At 39.2% G+C, this 17,985-nt stretch overlaps 1 pseudogene; it reads left to right on the forward strand.

Annotated features, from left to right (window-relative positions):
* The first annotated feature begins 1,472 nt into the window (after nucleotides 1-1,472).
* LOC128515586 (zinc finger protein 850-like) overlaps nucleotides 1,473-17,985 on the forward strand; it is a 42,370-nt pseudogene continuing 25,857 nt past the window's right edge.

Below are 17,985 nucleotides of genomic sequence, written 5' to 3' on the forward strand. Positions count from 1 at the left end.
GCTCGTTGCCTAGCCGCGACGGGTAGCCCTGTCCCCGGGTAGGTTCACGAACCGAGCGCCACTGAGCTGCGGGCGGTCGCTCGGCTCTTCCGCCGTGATGTACCGCCGATATGGGCTCAGCGCGCTCGGCCTCGCGCAGCGGCAGGACGCTTTGCCGGCTAACAGCGCACGGAGCTATAGCTTGCTCCGGCGCTTGCGCCGCGCCAGCCTCCGCCCCGAGACCCAGCGCCGGGATTTTATTCTTCCCGCTCCGCGTTGGCTGACGTGGTGTGCTCGCGCTAGCTCCGTCAGGAAAGCGCTTCTTCCGTGCGAGTAGTCGCTCCGTTACTCGGCGGCCCGCTTGGATTTTCTGAAGGTCCTCCGTTGTGCGCTCAAACCCGTGACTCTCCATCCCACTTCTGACACCAATGTAGCGTTTTTACGCCGAGAAGAATGCTGGAGAGACGAGTGAGCTTATTTGCTACCCAATGCAATGGCTGGGAGTACTTTATTTAGCACACAGCCGGTAATGGCAGGAGCAGCACCTTCACTCAGGAACCTACCTCTAATTCAGCTTCAGCCTGAACTAGAGCACATTTCACACGTCACACCTCAACACACACACAACAGGGCCGAAGTCACTAACCCAAACACCTTTCCCCATCATGGTGAACACACCGACATTTCCGCAAGGCATGCTGGTCGTCAGCCGCCGCCCCGCCCAAGCCACAATATTTTTAAACTGCAAGTTTTTTAGTAAGGTCATTATTTTTGCTTCAAATACAAATTTATTACATTTGCAATTGAAAAAATTGCAAAGCAGAAAAACAATCTAACATTTTAATTGCAACAACTCATGTACTTCGACATGCTATTTTGCTTTGAGCAATTTTGGCACTGTTATACTTCCATACTCCTCCAGTCTCTGATTGACTGATTCTAACGCTTCCACAAATTTCACAGGCACAACGAAGAGCAAAGGTTTAAAATCCGTTTTGAACTGTGTAAGAATGCAAAGTCAGATTAAATTAAATGTGTTTTATTAAGCCTCCCAAAGGAAATCCCATTTCCAGCAGTATAAACACATAAAATCCTTAAACAAAACAAAAGCAATAGAGTTCTGGAGCAAAACTGCCATTTGTGTTAGTATTCTGAAGGGGAAAATCATGAGTGTGCACATGAGCGAGATTGAGAATGCAAAAGATTTGAGATTAGAAACATTTAACACGATACAAAAGATCAATACTTCTGTTCAAAACTACTGTTTATATATTCGTAACAGTTCATTAAGTAAATGGTATCATAGCATAAAACTATGACGTTGTTGAGGATACATTTATAAAGCCTCTGTAATAACGAGCTTATTTAGTCATTTTGTTTTCCAGATTTACCCGTGCTCAGAGTGTGGAAAGACTTTTACTAAAAGCGATCATCTCAAAAACCACCAGCGCATCCACACAGGAGAGAAGCCGTACAGTTGCTCAGAGTGTGGGAAGAGTTTTAGCCAGCTAATTAAGCTCCAACAGCACCAGCGCATCCACAAGGGGGAGAAGCCATTTCGCTGCGAACAGTGTGGGAAGAGTTTCGCCTGTCAGCGTAACCTGCAACAACACTGCCGTATCGATATGGGAGAGAAGCCTTATCAGTGTGAACAGTGTGGGAAGAGCTTTCGTCATAAGAAATCTCTTCAGCTACACCAGCGCATTCACAGAGAAGAGAAGCCATATCGCTGCGAACAGTGTGGGAAGAGTTTCAGCGACCGGGGTGCAGTCAACAGCCACCAGCAGAGTCATGCAGGACAGAAGCTCTACCTCTGTGGACAATGTGGACGGAGCTACACTTACGGACATTAAGGAAACATAAGTGCAAACGAAAGCCATTGACTTTTGACAGGAGGATTCTTCCGAACTAATTTTTCTCTATTTTTTTAAGAAAGTGAAAATGAAATTTTAAGCATAAAAGTAGAATCTATTATTTGACATGATATGTAGGCTTTCATTGCATGGGACTGTATTGTTTACTGCCTACATTTTAGCAGATTTTATTGGTTTATGTAATTTTCCTTGTTTCACCTGAATGTATCAAAACCAACCCTATGACACAAACATGCATTTAACCAGTGAGAATCCCTGCTGTAATCCACTAATCCTGACTTCTGAGTGAGACACATGGCTCTGACATCTCCCTCTAACATAGGCAAGTAGAAACACTGAAACACAGAAGCACCGATTAATTAATACACATATCATATGACCTCCTGCCTGATATTGAGTAAATCCCCTGCAACCAAAACCGTACTAACCTTTGTGTTCTGACACCTTTCTATTAGAACCAGCATTTACTTTTTTAACACTTTCATCTACACTAGCAATAAACGGGCCAGCTTTCACTCCACATGTGCATCACAGTAACCACCCATGACCCTATCACCAATTCACGAGTTTTCCTTCCTATGAGCACTTTTTCTTATGTCCTGACCACTGCAGACCATGGACATGAGACAAGAGTTGCAGTTTTAGATTTGCTTTAGCCCAGTCATCTAGACATCAAAATTTGGGTAATTTCACAATAGCTACAGTAATGATGGTATGTGGCAGTGGGTTGAATATATTATAATTGTAATGTCTAGATGACTGGATCTCCGAACTTTCATGGAAAAATGGTCCAAGGAAGGTAAACCAGTGAACTGGCGACAGGGTCACGGGCAGCCAAGGCTTCCTAATGAACATGGGGAGTGAAGGCTAGACCATGTAGTCTGATCCAATAGAAGTGCTCCTGTAACTCAAACTGCTAAGAAGGTTAATCCTCATTCTGATGCATAGGATTTCCAAAGTATTATTGTAGCTAAAGTTCAGGTTCATATGTGAATACACTCACCACAAAAAGTCAAACCTAATACCTTATTTGGATCACTTTCAACCCGGATCATGACTGAACTGCAAAAGGAACATTTACAGATATTCACAACCACATGATAATGGCATACTAACATAGGACATGATACATAAAGTGGACCAAACCATCACAACACTCTAGAAAATGTGTCAGATGTTTTGGTTATACCTTGTTTATCTATTTAATCATCTTGGGGAGGAAAATGTTTTTGCACAGGAAATAAGAACTGGGCACCTTTTAAACACTGTAATGTTAACATTAGGGCTCATCTAATCAATGCACGAAGCTCTCTATGTATCCAGTGATTGGACTGTTTGAAATTTTGGAGTTTGTCATAACAACCAGAGCAAAGCTAGGGGGAAGAATCCATTCTTCATGATCAATCGCACTATGAAATGCTCTTTGTAGCCTTTCATAGCGTGAGTGATTTTACTAATTGTATTTTTGTATAAAGTATTTTAAATTGTAAATTGTATTAGATGTGCGCTTTATTTCTGCTCCCTCTGCAGGCGACCTGAGGTCATGTCCACTAGCTCCCTCCCTCCTATCTTGTACAGTACTTCTAAATGAGAGACCTTAAGTCAGTCCCCTGCCTCCCTCACAAAGTAGAATCAGAGCAATAACCAGATTAATTACCCAAATGATAACATGAAAAATGAAAATGAGTGATAGCAACACATTAACGCTTTCTCATGCACTGGTCTTCTGATTTCAAAATGCACCACTTTATGTGCTGTACAATCTAAGGAGAATAGAAAATATTGCATACGTATCACATACACCTTTTACCCAGTGTAGTCATGTGATTATCTGAATAAAACCATAAGGAACATTTATATAACAGTTGTGTGCCTGAATTACAGGAAGATGATGTTTTTGTGAATTGATGTTATGTGCCCCTTGTTTGGGGATATCATTTCAACAAGGTTTTGTAAAAAATAAATACATTGGTTAGTTCTCAGAATGTTTTTATTTTAAAATGTCACATTTTCTCATTGATCTTTAACCCATTTTGTGGATTGTTTTATATGCCATAATTGCTCATCATCTTTAAAACGTATATCACATTAAACATGTAAGTTTAGTATCTAATGGCTGGGGGGAAAGTAGTATGGCTTATCCAAAATATATTTTATAAAATACAAGATGTCTTAAAGAAAAAAAGTATATAATTTAAACAAAAATATAAATTAAACTGTGCTAATGAATATTACTAATAAATATTAAACAGTAGTCTGAAATAAAGTTATTATTATAACAGTTGTCATCCAAGCCAGTTCCTCTGTAATAAAACTAAATAAAGTTTACTAAATGTATTATAGCTATGGAGAGTATCCTATAAAAAAAAAAAAAAAAGATGATGGTTGTGATGATGTAATGTTAGGAATTAAATGAAATAAAAAATGAGAATATGAACCAAGTTGTTTATGAGAAGCTTTTTCAAGATTGGTTCTAATAATATTCATTTTTGGTGACTTAATAATATTTACATTTTTGCATTTCAAGATTGTTTAAATAATTTTGCAAATGTTAACTTTGCTTACTGACTTAGCAATGTTCTGCTCCACACTCCAGCCCAGTAGATGGTGGTAATACACCTTTAAAGTGACTGTCAACCAACAATAGACTCAAAAGAAAGAGAAAAAAAAACAGCTGGGACTTGGAGTTTGAAGTTAAAGAGCGCTTCTTTGTCCACACAGTTTTGAAGCTCTGATACTCTGCAGAACATCACTAAAAGTGAGTAAATGTGAAAATTCCCACCTGAGCTTCTCAGTTAACAGCTACTGCAGTTCTGGACTCATCAATCTGTGTTTTTCCTCCAGTCTCCTGATTCTGTACAGCTCTTAGAATGAAACCCAGGAGAAGCTCTTTAGGAAATTCTCCACACACTTCTGCTGATGGTGGATCAAAGGTAAAGTTTACTCATCTGTCTTATTTCTCTTTATTGTTTTACACACAGAGAATTTATTTATTGTTTCCTGAGGACAACACTCTTTATGAGCCCTTAAGATTTAATAAAGTAAAACTGTATAACTGTGTGTTGAGGCTCAGGTTGTTGAGGCTCTGGGTTGCTGATTGATGGATTGGGGGTTTGATTCCCACCACCAGATTAACATTGAGTAATGTTGGGTCCTTGGTTAACACTACCAAGTTAACACTACACCCCATACAAACAAGCCACTGCTGTAGAATAATTTAGTTAATCGGGCTATGAAGAATCAAGTATACCCAGCATGGATATATAAACTGTATTAGCTAGTGTGTCTGATGTGTATACACAGGAATGTGCCACATATGGTGTACATGTATAAACTGCAGTGTCCCACGTGTGTGTAGTGAAATGTAACTGAAAATGGTTAAGTAAGCTGAACCTAGACATTGTGGCCCCACCTGTTGTATGCTCAAGGGGGGAGGGGGGCTCGTAGTAGGACACAGCTGTTGGGGAAACGTGGGAATGTACAATCTAAAAAATAAAACTGTTGTACTCAATTCTTTGTGGTCCAACTTTTTACTATTAAAAAATATTATAATAATTATTATAATATTATCATATAAAAATATAAATGTAATAAAATTATGTAAAATATACTTCATGAATTAAGTAAAATTAGTCAGTAAAAAATTAAGTAGACCTGAATAACTACATTTAGTACATTTACGTTTACATTTAAGCATTTGGCAGACATTGAGTAGATATAATTGAAATGCAAGGTAGAAGAAACTGAAAACTAGTTACACTTTCTTAATTTTTTAAACTATATTTACCCTTTACTCAAGAGGTATTTTAATTGAGGTTAATGTATCTAATAATATCAAATTATAAAGAAAGAAAAAATACACACATTACCATTTTAATTAAACACTTATTTGTCAAATTTGACCAAACATCAAGTTTAAACTCACCCTGGTTTACTTTAAATAAAAATTTTATTTGTCACATACATAGTCATACACAGTACGATATGCAGTGAAACGCTTATACCACCGCCAGTGACCTTAAAAAAAGAATTAAAGCTTATAATAAGAAATAAAAATGAATAAAGAAAATATGATAAAAAATTTAATTTAACTAGGATAAAAATTGAAATAAAAATTAAAATATACTGTACAATAGAACATTTAAGAAATTTTAAAATTTGTGAAAAGAAAGAGGGTGTGCAAATATGCATAAAAAAGGGTCTTGGACTACGTTTATACTGTCAGTTAAATGTGACCCAATTCCGATTTTTTGCTCACATGTGACACATATCGGATATGTTCTATGTCTGTGTAAACAGGAAAAAAAAAACGCATGAATTCTGATATTTCAAGATCGGTTTCTGGCCTCCTTCATATGTGGAAATAAATCAGATATAAATCAGATATGTGCTAATGTGATTGTCGTGTAAACAGACAGATCGGATTTCCTGAGGTATTGCATTCTGTATGTCATTAAAACTGCGATTTCTTTGTGGTTTAATGACGTAATGTTATTCTTCAGTGGAAGCGCGTGTGGAATTATAACATCGCAGGTGACATGGAAAAGGAAAAGCAGTTTCTTAGCACATTTGTTATCACAGCAAATTCAATAACTGGACTCAGAGCTGTGCTCTCTACAGTGTTACTGCTGCTAGACGCACTGCTGATGCATTTACAGTTTTTTAATAGTTTTCTATGGTTGTGTGCTCAGTGTTTAACTATTTTAAAATACGCACATAAATAAAGCGAGTGTGCGGAGCCTCGGGACTGACTGCAGTGATCGGCGAAAGGAGAGACCCACAGCAGGGATGACACTGTAACTCACGTTCTGCTGTTCAAACCTGCTTTGGTCTGCGTTTCCTTTTTAAAGTGTCAGAGTAAAACAAGGAGACACGTGGTTCATTGTGGGAGGTGCGTAGCTGCTTACTTACCAGAATTAATAAGGAGTGTTCCAGGTGCTTCTTGTCCATTCTCACACCAGTGTGTCCTCAATTATTTTCTCTGATGTTACATCAGATTTACCATGAGCTCTTTGCAAGTGGGAATTTTATTAATTTTTTTAAGTTATTGTTTTTAGCCCATAAGAAGATTGATTTGAAATGAATAATGAATAATTACTTCATTTTTAAATATCTAGATTAAATGTATCTTAAATATTAAGTGCATGTGAAAAATATAATTCAGTCAGTCAAATGCTAATTTCTATTTTTTAATTAAACTTAAATTATAGCATAAATTTAAGACATAATTAATAGTTGTTGTTTTTTTATTAGGCAGTTATTTTAATATGTCTCACTCACAAAACAATCATGTGTTTTTTTTATTATTTTTTTTTTTATTAAGATACAATAATCATTTCATTATTGTGAAATTTACAAGCCCAGAGAATCATATTTTTAAAGTGTATAGTGGAAATTCTTGGGGGTCGAAGCATATATAATGGCTGTTTATAGGTTGTTATTGCTTTATAATAAAAGATGTAATCTTCAGGAAACAAAACCAGAGACTTAAGCCCAATCCCAATTCTACCCCTTACCCCTACACTTAGCCCTACCCCTCCATTTGGCGCGTTCACGTGAAGGGGTAGGGGGGTCTCATTTCTCTTTTGGTTGGAGGGGTAGGGGTAAGGGGAAGGCCCAGATAGCCCCCCAAACGAAGATTTTTCGGGACCTCACTTCAAACGAAGGGCTAAGCGAAATTTTCAACATGGCTGCTCACTCGAGCAAGCAGACCCGTAAATGTAACAAATTTTTGCCATTAATAAGAATTTTTATGACAAGTTTTCATTATATGTATATTACCTTTAGTCTTGTGTTTGTGTTTATGGTGATGTTCTGTAAAGAAACGTTTGCAAAAAAATCGCTAAAGTTTGCTAGCGGATAGCACCAATTGCACGATATTACAAAAATATATTTTTATGTCATATACACTTTACTGCATGCTAAAAACAAATATAAAAGTTCAGTCGCACGGCAGTTTGTAGAGCATTTGATAACGCATTGGAACTAGCGACAACGTATGATGACATATAACAGTGTCGTAGTGGTGTCCCATTTCTTAGGGGAAATATTTTAACCCTTCCCCTTTCCACTTCGTTTCAAGGGACAAGGGGAAGGGGCAAGGGGTAGGGGAAGGGGTAGAAAATAGAATTGGGATTGGGCTTTAGAGTGACCTCTACATCAATGCATACCACTTAAATAAAAACTGCAAAAGCCGAAGAAAAAATTTATTACTGCATGTTCCTGATGTTTTTATAAGTTTTGTATGTCAGGGCCCACACTTTGAGCCCTTGAGATTGTTAATAAAGTAACTGCTGGCACTGTGTGTGGTGGCTCAGGCGGTTGAGGCTCTGGGTGGCTGATTGGAGGGTTAATGACCTTTTTGATGACCTGCAATAATTCAGCACTTTTTTCAAAATTGTGTCAATTTTAAATCTTTACCAATCTATTATCTAATACATTTCACTTATTTACACAGAGCACAAACTGGGCTTTAATAATGTGGCTGATGTAAATATATGAGATTCATGTGCGACATTTAAACTTATGTCACATATAGGAAAATACAAATTCAAACTCTAGCAGAACAAAACAGAAAATTTATAATAAACAAACCTGGAAGATTGTTTTGAACACAGAATTGAGTTTGTGAAAGTGTTGCATGTGTGTTCATAGCAAAACAAATAAATTATAACACTCAAAGACCTTTTATTTGGGGTAAAATGATTGATGTGCCTAGCCTTTGTCAGCAGAGCCTCTGTTTCACTGAATAATCCACAACTTTTCATGAATATGTAAGAACTATTCACATCTGGATCAGGTGACGCCAGGTTTCCCCAGGACTCCTATTGATGTCTTAACTGCTCACACCTACACAACCAGATTCCTCACACAAAAACAGGGTTCACTGAGGCCAGGGATAGAAAAAAAATAAAGCACTCAGTGTTGCCAACTTAGCGACTTTGTCGCTATATTTAGCGACTTTTCAAATCCCTCTAGTGACAATTTTTTTTAAAAGCGACTAGTGACAAATCTGGCGACTTTTTCTTGTGTTACTGGAGACTTTTGGAGACTCTGATGTGTCTGTACTGACTCTTCTCAACTTGCCACAGCAGCTGCCGCCGCCCGCCCCTCCCCTGTCCCAAAGCACTCACAGACAGGCCTGTCCTCTCGCAGGAGTCCCCCCTATATATAATTTTTTTGTTGTTGTTGTTTTTTTTTTTGTCAGACTAGTTGATCTTGTGGTCCACATCGATTTTAAGTTAATTACTGAGGAAATGCATTGTCATAGCTGGGGTCATACTGGCACATTACAATCACCCAAATATTAATACCTCCATCTAGTAGTTATCTGTACAGCTGACTAATAGTTAATTGAGCCTGAGTCACAAGCAACTTTGGTTAAAGAAGGCTACCTGGTTAGCTTACATGCAGCAGTTAATGGTGACATATTAGCATACTTGCCAAAGGGGGAAAGGTGTAAAATATTGAAATAACTCGGAAGAAACGCGGACGAATTTTGACCGCGGAGTAAATTACTAGCTAGTGAAAAATGGGAGGGTTAGCAGGTGTGTATATTTGTGAGAAGATCAGTGTTTTGTAACACCCCAGCATTTTATTCTCTCAAGCAGTGAGATTAATAAACTTCTAATGTTAATTTGGTTACTAAAGCTAGCAAACTAACTAAATGCCTGTGTCATGCTAATACTACAGTTACAGTTTCGTTCACCCTGCAAACATTCTACAGAGAAAGATAAAAAGATCAGACATCTTATCCGTTTCTTTCATACACAGGTGGGGTTCTTTGGCTAATCATAGCAGCTATTGTCAGCTAAATTATCTTACCTCAGACCAGCCTGAAAGTTTAAGTGTAACCTAAACACGGTAACAGTAATAAATCTTACATATACTGATATTTTTCAGTCATATGTGACTTAGGTGAGTGAACATGTGTAGACCTTGTATTTAACTCATTTTCCCTTAAATGAACCGTCATCAGCGGTGTGGGAGCTCAAGAGAGACACGAAGCTCTGACTGACAGCCGCTGAATCCACTGGTGAACTTTGGGGGGAAGCAAAGCAAACTTCAACCCAGCAGCTGGGTTACACAAAAACTACCCAACTCTCTGTAAATAACCCAGAAAAATGACCCAACAGAGGAAACCCAGCGCTTGGGTAGAAACATCAACCCAGCGTTTTTTTAGTGTGTAACGACATGAAGCAAAATAATACAAGTTGATTTGCACCAATCACCACTGTCACCTCTGGGGATGCTCTGCACCACTTCATCTAACTCACTCCAGAATTTCTCCTTCTTTTCTAACTCACATCCTACCTGTGGGACATAACCAATAACAACATTGCACATCACACCATCAATTTCCAGCTTCAGATTCAACAACCTATCTTCTCACCTCCGGAACATTCCTTACAAACTCCTCTTTCAGGATAACTCTTACTCCATTTCTTTTCCTATCCACACCATTGTAAAACAACTTGCACCCTTCTCCTAAGCTTCCTTGTCTGCATCATGTCAACCAACTCTCTTGCCTTCCCTGTCATAGTCCCAACATTCCCCACTGTCCCTACTGTCACTGCTAAACTTTTGCCTATTCTTTTCTCTCTCTGCCTATGAACACGCCTTCCTCCTCTCTGGTCCAGTATGGAAGTCCTGTTGATGATTCGCATTATTTGATTTGGCAAATGTTTTACATCGGATGCCTTTCCTGCCACAACCCTTTGCATTTATCCAGACTTGGGACTGGCACAAGAAGACACTGGATTGTGCTTCCGGAGCTTCGGAGTGAGCGAGGAGTGATATTGATTTGGGCACACACCCATCACAGGTGCACGCCGTAACAATATATACAGTGGAAACTTGGATTATCAGCATTTTTTTTACCATACTATCTAACTTCATCCACACAAAAATTACATAAATCTGTACCTACCTTGTACAGCTGTTTCTTTTGTTCTATATTTCTACATATATTTTCTATATTGTGTATTTTTGTTGTACAGTTATTTTATTTTATTCTTTCCTAGTTAAATTTACCTTTTATTTTATTTTTCATATTTATTTCTTATTCATAGTCTTTTTTTTTTTTTTTAAGGTCACGAGCAGTGGTCCAAGCATTTCACTGCATATCGTACTGTGTATGACTGTCTTCTTCTTCTTTGTCTTTCGGCTGTTCCCTTTCAGGGGTCGCCACAGCGAATCATTTGCCTCCATCTAACCCTATCCTCTCCATCCTCTTCTCTCACACCAGATAACTTCATGTCCTCTCTCACTGCATCCATAAATCTCCTCTTTGGTCTTCCTCTAGACCTCCTGCCTGGCAGTTCCAACCTCAGCATCCTTCTACCAATATATTCACAATCTCTCCTCTGAACATGTCCAAAACACCTCAATCTGGCCTCTCTGACTTTATCTCCAAAACATCTAACGTGGGTTGTCCCTCTGATAAACTCATTCTTGATCCTATCCATCCTTGTCACTCCCAAGGAGAACCTCAACATCTTCAGCTCTGCTACCTCCAACTCTGCCTCCTGTCTATTCTTCAGTGCCACTGTCTCTAAGCCGTAGAGCATCGCTGGTCTCACCACTGTCCTGTACACCTTTCCTTTCATTCTCGCTGATACTCTTTTATCGCACAACACACCTGACACTTTTCTCCACCCATTCCAACCTGCCTGTACCTGCCTCTTCACCTCCTTTAAACACTCTCCGTTGCTCTGGACCGTTGACCCCAAGTACTTAAAATCCTGCACCTTCTTTACCTCTGCTCCCTGTAGCCTCACCGATCCTCCTGGGTCCCTCCCATTTACACACATGTATTCTGTCTTGCTGCGGCTAACCTTCATTCCTCTGCTTTCCAGAGCATACCTCCACCTCTCCAAATTTTCCTCCACCTGTTCCCTGCTCTCGCTACAGAGCACAATGTCATCTGCAAACATCATAGTCCATGGGGACTCCTGTCTTACCTCATCTGTCATCCTGTCCATCACCAGAGCAAACAAAAAGGGGCTTAGAGCCGATCCTTGATGCAGACCCACCTCCACCTTGAACTCTTCTGTCATACCTACAGCACATCTTACCACTGTCCTACAGCTCTCATACATGTCCTGCACTACTCTAACATACTTCTCTGCCACTCCAGACCTTCTCATACAATACCACAGCTCCTCTCTTGGCACCCTGTCATATGCTTTCTCTAAATCTAAAAAGACACAATGCAACTCCCTGTTACCTTCTCTGTACTTCTCCGCCAGCATCCTCAAAGCAAATACTGCATCTGATGTACTCTTTCTAGGCATAAAACCATATTGCTGCTCACAAATGCTCACCTCTGCCCTTAACCTAGCTTCCACTACTCTTTCCCACAGCTTCATTGTCTGGCTCATTAGCTTTATACCTCTATAATTGCCACAGCTTTGCACATCTCCCTTGCTCTTAAAAATGGCACCAATACACTTCTCACTGTGTATGACTGTGTATGTGACAAATAAAATATGAATTTGAATTAATTCGTTCCGGAAGCAAGTATTCCAAACACTCGTAAACCAAATAGAATTTTTTTTTTTATAAGAAATAATGTAAATTCTTATTATTCATTCCACAGAAATAATTATTTCTTTGGAATTTATTTCCAAAGAAATAAATACATAAAAATAATTAACACAAAATATAAAGTAAAAATAAAACAAATTAACCTGCACTGTCCCTTTTAAAAGAAGAAAAAATAAATCCCGACAGATAAGTGTTTCCATTTATGCGCACAGGCGCTCTGTGTGTGTGTGTGTGTGTGTGTGTGTGTGTTTCACTCTCTTGCGTTGCGAAGTGTGTGCGTTATGTGTGTGCGCGCACGTAATTTGAAACTGTGCCGGTTCACACATTCTCTCTTTCCTTTTGTGAGACATTAAAGGCGAGAGAGAATGTGAACCAGCACTAAGACCCAGCAGGGGAGACGATTATCTGAAATTCTGAAGTGCAAGAGAGAAAAACCGTTGGCTTAGTTGTGATCACATGATCAAGCGCATGCGTGATACATGATACTCGGTGATCGTAAGCCAAGACTTGCTCGTTTTTCAAGTCAAAATTTCCCAAAAATCTTGGCTCGTCTTGGGGAACTGCATTACTCGCAATCCAAGGTCTCACTGTAGTTAAACAGAGACTGACGAAAAAAGTGGCAGAAACAGTGGGAGCAAGAAAAGAAAGGACAATGGTTTTATAAAATCCAAAAAAAAGTTGGGAAGATGAGATGCACCAGAAGAAACAGGAGAGATGAGACTGTAGTAACAAGGCTCAGATTTGAACATCAGACTAAACAGCACACTACTCATAATAGGCAAACACAATACAAGTTAATGTAACTATTTCGGTCAAGAAGAGACACTAAAGCACGCCAGTGCTATGAAACCGAGAGAAGGGAACTAACTCAAAACCTAAGTAAACACTCAGGGCATGAGAGCCATCGACATATATTACAGTTCCTTAGAATTACCAATATAATTAAGAGAACATGATTTATTCATTTTATATTTATTATATTTAAATAATAGATTAAAGGATGCAACTAACCCCTGATACATACTCCTTACCAGTTGGTGGCATGAATGCACAATTTCGTTGTTTCCAACCACCAACAAAACAACAAAGAAGAAGAAGGATGATTGTGTAAAATACTCTGTGTTGATGAAATCAGCTTAAGTGTTAAGTGATTTGAATGTACTGGTGGGTACAGATGAGACTGATGGCTGTCTTGCACGTTGGTAGAGGAAAGAACAGAGTTTTTTTTTCTTGGATTTTGGTGTTGGTTCCCTGCGTAATCATCGCCCTCTGCAGGGCCGCTGGTCTCTTCTGAATGCTAGTCTCTAGTTGCTGCTGGTTACTAGCGGTCACTGCCTTCTCTTCTATCATGTCTCCCATCGCGCTTCGTCTCATTTGGGCTCGTCTCTAACTACCTCACACACAGTGTCTCATGTGAGATTTTATGAACAACTGACATGAGAACCCTCTTAGCATGTGCATTTTATTTTGTTGCTCACTTGGCAAGTGAAGCGGCCTCACGGTTTTAGGCTTCCACCGTTATTTAATTTAGACTTTTTTTTTTTTTTATTTAGACTAGTTAATGTTAGTGTGTTACTGACTGAGTGTGTGGATATGAAATTGTTCATATTATATGGTAGCGTTGTGTAGGTAATGAGTTATGTGTGAAACCTGAGTTGCCAGTGATTTTTTTTTTTCACTAAAGTATATCTTTATATCTAAAGAACTCTGTTGGTGTAATATATTAACAGTATATCCAGTGACTGTTTGTTTATCTAGGTTAACCACAACAGATAATAAACCTACTATTGAGTTTGGTATAAATTACAGCAGAATATTCTTAGTGGGTGGAAAATTATAAATATAATCCTACTAAGTGGAGGCACCATCAATTCCCTTATATGTTGTAATGTATTCAAAAGTATTGAAGCAGTTAAGTTTGCCTGTTAACAGTAACTAAGTCAGCACAGTTAAATTGGAACTACTGTAGAAAGAATCCAGGGTGCTGCCCACAGTACAGCAACACACTTTTTACTGAGGCCAAATACGTGCTACCTGGGACAGATTCTACATATATTTAGAGTCATTGTAAAGCATCGTACAGCACTTTTGATCATGGTGTTGTATTTGAATGTGCTTTGCAAATAAAGGTGACATCGACATTAATTAGTTAAAATTAGGTAAAAGATTTGTTGCAGCAGTAAGATTATCAATCACTGTAGCCACTATCCAATTCAAGATTTTGCTTATTTAAAGCTGAACCTCGACTTTTTTATGAGACCAGTTAGTATATATTTGTATATACACTAACTGGTGAGAAATTTTATGGTGCAGTGAATTTATAAGGTTATAGTATCTATTAGAGAAGATGTTTCGATTAACAATATGTGGTGAAAAGGAAATTTTTTTGGGTAAACCATGTACATTTATTTAATTATGTAAAATCATCTTTTTTTATGTTTTTCAGATGTACCACTGCACAGATTGTGGAAAGGGTTTTACCCGAAGTAGTTCACTCAAAACTCACCAGCGCATTCACACAGGAGAGAGCCTATATCACTGTGAACAGTGTGGGAAGAGTTTTACCAGTGACAGTCATCTCCAAATACACCAGCGCATTCACACAGGAGAGAGGCCGTATCACTGTGAACAGTGTGGGAAGAGTTTTACCCAAAAGAATAATCTCCAAATACACCAGCGCATTCACACAGGAGAAAAGCCATGTCACTGTAAACAGTGTGGCAAGGGTTTTACTTCTCCGTCTACTCTCAAGTGGCACCAGCGCATTCACACAGTAGAAAAACCGTATCACTGTGAACAGTGTGGGAAGAGTTTTACCAGTGACAGTCATCTCCAAATACACCAGCGCATTCACACAGGAGAGAGGCCGTATCACTGTGGACAGTGTGGGAAGAGTTTTATTTCTCAGACTACTCTCAAGCAGCACCAGCGCATTCACACAGGAGAGAGGCCGTATCACTGTGGACAGTGTATGAAAAGTTTTACTTCTCAGACTAATCTCAAGGATCACCAGCGCATTCACACAGGAGAGAGGCCGTATCACTGCACAGATTGTGGAAAGGGTTTTACCCAAAATAGTTCTCTTAAAGCTCACCAGCGCATTCACACTGGAGAAAAGCCATATCACTGTGAACAATGTGGGAAGAGTTTTACTACTCAGACTGCTCTCAAGCAGCACCAGCGCATTCACACAGGAGAGAGGCCGTATCACTGTGAACAGTGTGGGAAGAGTTTTACCTGTGACAGTCATCTCCGAACTCACCAGCGCATTCACACAGGAGAAAAGCCATATCACTGTAAACAGTGTGGGAAGAGTTTTACTTCTTCAACTAATCTCAAGTGGCACCAGCACATTCACACAGGAGGAAAGCCGTATCACTGTGAACAGTGTGGGAAGAGTTTTAACCAAGACAGTCATCTCCAAATACACCAGCGCATTCACACAGGAGAGAGGCCGTATTACTGTGGACAGTGTGGGAAAAGTTTTACTTCTCAGAATACTCTCAAGATGCACCAGCGCATTCACACAGGAGAGAGGCCGTATCACTGTGAACAGTGTGGAAAGAGTTTTACTGCTCATGCTGGTCTCAAGCAGCACCAGCGCATTCACACAGGAGAGAGGCCGTATCACTGTGCAGATTGTGGAAAGGGTTTTACCCAAAATAGTTCTGTCAAAACTCACCAGCGCATTCACACATGAGAAAGGCCGTATCACTTTGAACAGTGTGGGAAGAGTTTTACCCAAAACAGTCATCTCCAAATACACAAGCGCATTCACACAGTAGAGAGGCCGTATCACTGTGCAGATTGTGAAAAGGGTTTTACCCAAAATAGTTCTCTCAAAACTCACCAGTGCATTCACACCGGAGAGAGGCCGTATCACTGTGAACAGTGTGGGATGAGTTTTAGTGACTGCAGTACCTTCAAGGACCACCAGCAGGGTCATGCAGGACAGCAGCCATATCACTGTGGACAGAGTTCTACTTATTCGAGATCATTTAGAAAGCACAAGTGCTCTAAGATGACTAATTCACATCAAGATCTGATGAAATCAAGTTAAAAATCGTGAAATTTCTTATAGCAGTAATGAGTCACGTTATTAGAAACTGTTGCTTCCTGTACACATTTTAACAGAATTTATGATTGTGTTATGTACTTGATTTCAAATTGGTTGTTTTTTAAAATGCTAAAAAAAAAAATGCTTTTATTGATTTCAAAATGCAAAAAAAAATTAATCATGCAGTTCACGATTTTGTATTTAACAAGTGCAAATCTCTATGGTAACTGACCAGTCAGGACCTCAGAGGGAGACACATGACCCTCCATCATTGTGGTCTAGTGGTCACTATTCTCTCACAACTGCTTCACAGTCACACGATTGTCATGTTAAACTTTTACAACTTTGCTGGTGGAGACAGTGGTTTATCTCTGCACCATTGATTGGTCACTTTTACATTGGACACCCACAGATGTCGTCGTCTTGGACTTTCGGTTGTTCCCGTTTAGGGCTCGTGTGAATCATCTGCCTCCATCTAACTCTATCCTATTTCTCACACCAACTAACTTCATGTAACTTCTGGACCTCCTACCTGTCGTTTCCAACCTTAGCATCTTTCTACCTAGATACAGTGCATCTGGCAAGTATTCACAGGGCTTCACTTTTTCTCCGTTTTGCCGTATTACAGCGTTACTCCAAAATGTATTAAATTCATTGTTTTCCTTAAAATTTTACAAACGATACCCCATAATGACAATGTGAAAAGAGTTTGTTTGCTAATTTATAAAAAAAAAATAAATAAATAAAAGCATATCTACATACTGTAAGTATTCACACTTTTTGCCATGACACTCAAAATTAAGCTCAGGTGCATCCTCTTTCCATTGGTAAATTCAGTGGTAAATTTAGTTGACTGGACATGATTTGGAAAGACACAAACCTGTCCATATAAGGTCCCACAGTTAAGTCAGAGCACAATCCAAGCCATGAAGTCCAGGGAATTGTCTGTAGCCCATTGGCCAAAGTGAGCAACTCGGGGAGAAGGGCCAAAGTTAGGGAGTTAACCAAGAACCCAATAGTCACTCTGAAAGAGCTCCAGTGTTTCTCTATGGAGAGAGGAAATGCTTCCAGAAGAACAACCATGGAGTGCTGCAGAGATGGTTACTCATGGTTAATGTGGTGATTGTGTAAAATACTCTGTGTTGATAAAATGGGCTTAAGTGGTAAGTGATTTAAATGTACAAGGACTGACAGCTGTCTTGCATGTTGGTAGAGGAAAGAACAGAGTTTTTTTTCTTGGATTTTTTCAGATGGAAGCCAATCCTCAGTTAAAGGCACATGACAGGAGCACCTGGAGTTTGCCAAAAGGCAGCTGAACAACTTTTAGACCATGAGAAAAACATTTGTTCTTGTTGTTTTTTTGTTAAACACCTTTGTCACCAATTATAGCCTCAAGTAAAATTCAAATCAAATTTAAATTTTATTTGTCACATACACAGTCATAACCACGGTCACTTTCAGCACCCACAGTCTCTAGCAGCTGCCTGCCATAATTTAATGAACGAATCAAAAGAAGATGCCTGAGAA

The sequence above is a fragment of the Clarias gariepinus genome, chromosome 28, assembly GCF_024256425.1.
Source record: "Clarias gariepinus isolate MV-2021 ecotype Netherlands chromosome 28, CGAR_prim_01v2, whole genome shotgun sequence".
In the NCBI taxonomy this organism is placed as follows: Eukaryota; Metazoa; Chordata; class Actinopteri; order Siluriformes; family Clariidae; genus Clarias; species Clarias gariepinus.